General features: G+C 35.6%; 1 pseudogene; it reads left to right on the top strand.

Annotated features, from left to right (window-relative positions):
- The first annotated feature begins 856 nt into the window (after window positions 1-856).
- On the top strand, window positions 857-4,351 carry LOC107747829 (uncharacterized; annotated as a pseudogene).
- Window positions 4,352-6,525: the final 2,174 nt, after the last annotated feature.

The raw sequence follows: 6,525 nt of genomic DNA on the forward strand, positions 1-6,525 counted from the left end.
AGTAGGTATTAGGTCCTCATTTCCATGGTTTTTAAAATAAATAATAGGCTAAGTAATAATAAACGATGAAATTTGTAGTAAAAAAAAAAAACTAAACAAGAAGACACTACAAAAACACCTTCTATAAAATTTAAATATCCCCCAATATGTAATAACAGTATAATTTACAATAAATACATTTCTTCCAAAACAGGATATTTGTACAGTGTTAATAACTGCAAGTTAAATTATGGTACTGAATGACAAAAGCCTGTTGGCGTTTTCCAATAGGGCCGTCTCGTCATGCAGTTTCCATTGTCGTGGCTGTTTTAGCCGGCATCACTACAAAACCTTTAATGTTCTCATATCACACGACTGTATGGATCAAGCGAATTGCGCTGTTTATAACTTATAAATCGTGTCCCGGTGCTCCCGATGGCCAGTACATCCCTGGGTGGTAGGCGATCGCGGGCCCTCCAGACCTCAGGGCCCTATGCACTCTGTCACCCTTTTCCCCCCACTAGCGACGCCCCTGACTATCAGAATAGCAAACATATAATACATACTTATTCATTATGAAAAATCTCTTAACTGTTAGACCTACCTGAAAAACCAAAAAGCTATTTATTTAATTTGTATCGTAATTTTTTTTTGTGCTATCATAAGTAATTTGTTCTTATTTTATTACTGACTGCTTACTTGTCATTTTTTATTCAATTCATATAAATTGGTCTCTTCATTAGAAAGTAGCCTACTGATTGCCACCATTGATGGACAAAAAAAAAATTACAATAAAAAACATATATGTATCACAGTATATTCTGCAGTTCTTGCACTGATCTTGCCGAATATCTATACATTTCAAAGTATCATAACCATGTTAGAAATTCAAGTATTGTAACAAAATTAATTTTGTAAGGTGCCCCAAATATGTTAAAATTTCCAATGGGTGCCGCAACTAAAAAAAGGTTGGGAAACACTGGCCTAGGCTACAACTGACTAGGTTAAGATCAGGATCGGGCGACTAGGGGGCGCTTGTGAGCACCTCCAGATTTACAGTGATTTTTATGATCAACTAAATGCCCCTGCTTTTTTATGTTTTTTTGGCCCTGTTTATTATTTCAGAGATATATAACAGTGTTATCTGCTGACAACTGGTGTGAACCAGCAGCCCCGCCCAGTGATCAAGAGGTGACATACACCCCAGTAACGGCTTTACTTTCGGTTTAGTCATGGGATCTGCGTTAAAAAGTAGATAGCTTTTATTTCCATTTAATTAACATGCTTTTTTTCCTCTCACCACGGAGCAGGAGTCAGATTTTATTTGTATCGCTTTGTATTTCAGGTCTAATCACTTTATACTCGACAGAAATCGATTTATTATTTATTATTTCTTAATTGATGCTGATTTTATGTAGCTAATGAGTGAAATGGCATTGCGTTACATTTAGGGTGACACGTTCTGAAAGTGCAAGAGACAGACACCAGAGCAGCTACACACATTTATTAGACAAAGAGCATCAAGCATTTTTTAATTAAGCTTAGTTAATATTTAAAAGTAGCAACTGAAAAATATGAATGGTTGCTGTTTTCGCTGTTTTATTAATGTACATAACAGCCCCCCCCCTTTTTTTTTTTCCTTGTCATTTGTGAAAAACTATTTTTTTTCTCTACCTGAGAAGGATCATTTCCCTTCACAAAACATCATAGGCTAATCATCATAAGGATTGTCTTGCAATTGAGCCCTGTTTATTAAGCTAAGAACATTCTTGATTTGGGTACTTTTTTATTAATACTAGACAGAATGATAGGATCAGTTGTAGCCACACTTATAGGTTGTGCGCAGCCTGTTCTTTTTCATTTTCCATCTCCAAAAAGATCCTCCAGCTGCTGTCGGTTTGTGTTTCAGGTGTTTCTGCTGCTGAACGAGATAAAATGAAGAGAAAGTCAGTGAAGGAGGGAGAATCTGTCACTTTGAATCCTGGTGTAATAAAAAACCCAAATGATGTAATGACATGGTTTTTTAATTACATTCTCATCGCTGAAATCACTGGAGATCAGAGTAAGATCTGTACAGATGAACAGTATGATGGAAGATTCAGAGACAGACTGAAGCTGGATCATCAGACTGGATCTCTGACCATCAGCAACACCAGAACCACACACTCTGGTCTTTATCAACTACAGATCAACAGCAGCAGCAGCAGCATCTTAAAGAGCTTCATTGTCACCATCACAAACACCAGAACCACAGACTCTGGACTTTATCATCTACAGATCAACAGCAGCAGCAGCATCTTAAAGAGCTTCATTATCACTGTTACTGGTGAGTATTATTTAATGCATTTTCTGTTGCAGGTTTAGGTTTTAGAAAATAAAAATTCAATCATTGCTTACTCTCCTGGATGCCTCTTTAAAACCTTAAGTCTAATCTGAAACTTGAGAAATTTATGTACATCCGGTCAGGTATTGACAAAGTGAAATGACATGTGGTCAAGTATGGTGACCCATACTCACAATTTGTGTTCTGCATTTAACCCATCCAAGTGCTTGCACACACACACACACACACAGAGCAGTAGGCTCCCCCCATTTACAACTCCTGCCAGCACAGAGACTAGAACCCACAACCTTCGGATTACAAGTCCAACTCTCTAACCATTGACAGAATTGAGGCATTGGACACTGGGAATTACACATGAAGCAGCATTTCAGTCCTGTGGTGGATAATAGCAATTAATTGGCTTAGTCTAAATACATTTTCCCAGCATGTTCATGTTCTGAGTCATGTTCTCATTTCTTTGTCAGATGCATCTGATGCGGATACAGATGGAGGGTCAGTGTCCGTGATGGAGGGAGATTCAGTCACTCTACACACTGAGGTTGAAACAAACCAACATCACAGAATTAGATGGTATTTTAATGATATTCGCATTGCTCAAATTAATAGAGATCAGAGTAAGATCTGTACAGATGATCAGTGTGATGAGAGATTCAGAGACAGACTGGAGCTGGATCATCAGACTGGATCTCTGACCATCACGAACACCAGAACACCAGAACCACAGACTCTGGACTCTATGATCTAGAGATCATCAGCAGAAGCAGCAGTAGTGAAAAGACCTTCAATGTTTCAGTTTATGGTGAGTCATTTCATGAGTGTTTAAAAATATTCTATTTTTATATAACAGCACTACTGTATTTATTGTTTATTCTAGCAGTAACATTCAGAGCTGTTTTTTAGGCCCATTATGCCAAATCATAAATGTTTATTTTTTTCCCCTTTATGGTTTAATGCAGTTATTTATGTTCATGAATACAATGTACATTAAAATACTTGTTTGTGTCAAGCAACTATTTACACTAAGTGTAAATGTAGTGTTAATAGTATGCCATTTGCATTAAGTGTAGCACCAACTAGTAAAAGTGAAGATTTGAATAGATGATATGCAATGTTGACTATTTGCACTGAGTGTAATAAAAAACACTGTCAGTTCTTTATGCAGGATACACATGGAAAACAAGCTAAACACTTTTTCTGATTTAGTTTATTGCTGTGTTTTGCATCGGTAAAACAAAAGAGCAACACTGTCGTGGTTATCACTATTTACAGATTAAGGATTTGACACAACTAGACATCATTTAGCGTTTTGTGTTTCAGATGTTCCAGCAGAGATCAATGAAATGAGGAGAAGTTCAGTGAAGGAGGGGGAATCTGCCACATTTGACCCTGGTGTAATAAAACAAACTAATAATTTGATGACGTGGTATTTTGATGACATTCGCATCGCTGAAATCACTGGAGATCAGAGTGAGATCTGCACAGATGCACAGTGTGTTGAGAGATTCAGAGACAGACTGAAGGTGGATCATCAGACTGGATCTCTGACCATCACACACACCAGAACCACAGACTCTGGAGATTATAAACTACACATCATCAGCAGTAGCAGCATCATCATAAAGAGCTTCTGTGTTACTGTCACTGGTGAGTATCATTTGGTCACTCGTTACATTCAAAGTACTGTTCTTTGTCACAACATTGAAAGCCTTATCATAATTGATTCTGTTATTTTCCTTCATCCTATGTATCACTTTGCTGCTACTTTGACACAATCTGTATTGTATAAAAGCGCTATACAAATAAAGTGATGACAGTTTCTCTTTATCATTACAGATTCAGGTCTGTCTCCAGCTGGTGTAGCAGGAATATGTGTTGTTGTTCTGTTTGTGGTTGTAGCTGTTGGTACACAATATAGACTACATGAGCGGCAAGTATTAGATACAGCTGATTTATTGAACTGGAAATACAAGATTTATAATTAAAGTCATTTGTTTAATTGTGTTTGTTTTTCAAACAGGCATCAGGTGAGGTACTATGTATTCTGAATGCTGAATGTGTGAGGTAGTGCCAAAACAATAAAAATGAATGAATGACCAAATGACATTAAATCACTATAAAAAAAGTGATTCTTTATTTAGAGAGCAAGTGAGGGTTAATACTCACTAATACAACTTTGAAATTCAGAGTTTGAAATGACACAAAAGTCGCATGATGCAGTTTTATTTTTATCAGCAAGTAGCAACATCTTTGTGCAAAATTCTCACTGAATTGTGTTTAATTTTTTTTTATTTTTAAGACGTGAATATTCTGCAAGATGAAAAAAATGAAGTCATCTGAACTGAAGCACTGACATATTCATTCAAAAGAAAAGGATGGAGAGAAGAGGAGTGGAGCAAGATAATCTGAAACTGTGCTTGCTCATACATATAGTATTGTCAATATACCAAGATTTCACTTTTCCTAATATTCAAGTGGTTAGAGAGTCTTGTAACCCAAAGGTCGCAGGTTCGAGTCTCATGTGAATTATAGAACAGCAAGAGACATAAAACAAATGAAAAGTGAGATATAAGAACAGACAGATGAGTGTGAACCAGTTATTTAATGTGCATGCTTTTACCTGAATCTTAATCTGACAATAATGATTAATGTGATACAGATAACAACTAATAATTGTTAATTAACAGTATCAGCAGCTTTGGAACTCTAAAATCGAAACAAGTGAAGTTGTACAAATTCTTGTGTAACTTACCAGTCAGACGCCACCAAAACAAATGGTACAAAACAAATGTGCAAACCATTGTCTATTGTTCTTCAGTGTCTGATCTAAAAACACTGTCCCCTGAGAAAACACAACCCGGTGTGTGAATCCTCCCCTGACAGAGTTTGACCCTCCTAGTTCACACACTCTCTCCTTCTTCCTTCTCTCTGAATGTGTATTATATATATATATATAGTTACATATACACATTCTTCTGGTTTTAATCAAGACTTTACCCATTTTTAAAATAGAAAAACATTATTCAGTTTTATATTTATTTGTAGTTTTTTTTATGTAGTTCTGACAGTGTAGAACAGTGTAATATTGTGTGAATATTGTATTAGTCAACATTAATTTTATAGTTAAAGCTTCTTTTAAAATGGCTTTTATAATTATTCAGTTGCAAACTGCAAACCCCAAAACCGTCTTGGCCTCTCAAATGGCCAAATTTACTGAAATATACCCTGACACCAGTAGCTTATCTTCTGAGTCAAACCGAAACCTGCTGCAGTCTGATTTCCTCAGAAACATGGTTTGATCTGTTGGAAGGACAAACAGTGTGTAGGCATTTAGTGTGTGTGTGTGTGTGTGAGTTTAGTTTGTAGGTGAAGATCTTCTTCCTGTTCTGCTATGCACCGCTCAGTTGATCTTCTCTACATAGAACAGCTTTACAGTAAAAGAAAATACTGAATTCATCAAAAACGGTCAAATCAGTGTCAGAGGTCAAAGATCAAACCATTTTAACGTTGGAATAACTGTATCATGTCTCAATGAATCATTTTATGTAATAATATTTCATTTAAATTAATTGATTATTACTATTTAAAGGTATTTTTTCAGCATAGCTGCTAATAATGAAACACCATGTTACATTATGATTTAGTCAGCAGTCATTCAAATGTCCTTATTTATTATAGATGTGTAATGTAACGGTGTGTTTATTTTCAATGGTACACAAGTAGCACTGTACTGCACTGATTGATTATCTTTTTTATGAATCATTCAAGCTGTTTTAATATATAATATTATACCACTCTTACTATATTTGCGCTATATCGTTTTTAATATGGCAGTGCTATGGAGAGTAGTATTTAGTATATTATTTTCCCCTACTATCGAAGTCAGTGGCTTTCAACATCCTTTAAAATATAATCTTTTGTGTTTAACAGAAGGAAAAAACTCATAAAGGTTTGGAACAACTTGAGGGTAAGTAAATTATTTTTTTGGGTGAACAACACCTTTAAGTTCAGATCTATTCAACAGTGTGGAAATTTGTGTCATATATATATATATATAATAGTAAACAGTGCCTGTCCCAAATCAAATGGCACCCTAGTCTAAACCTGTGTGATCATCCAATCCAAGACTTAATGCCACTTTAACTGACAAATGCCTCACTGTGTAATAATATAATATAATATAATATAATAAAAAAGTGTACCAT

This window comes from Sinocyclocheilus rhinocerous, unplaced genomic scaffold, assembly GCF_001515625.1.
Source record: "Sinocyclocheilus rhinocerous isolate Xijiao unplaced genomic scaffold, SAMN03320098_v1.1 scaffold6909, whole genome shotgun sequence".
NCBI lineage: Eukaryota > Metazoa > Chordata > Actinopteri > Cypriniformes > Cyprinidae > Sinocyclocheilus > Sinocyclocheilus rhinocerous.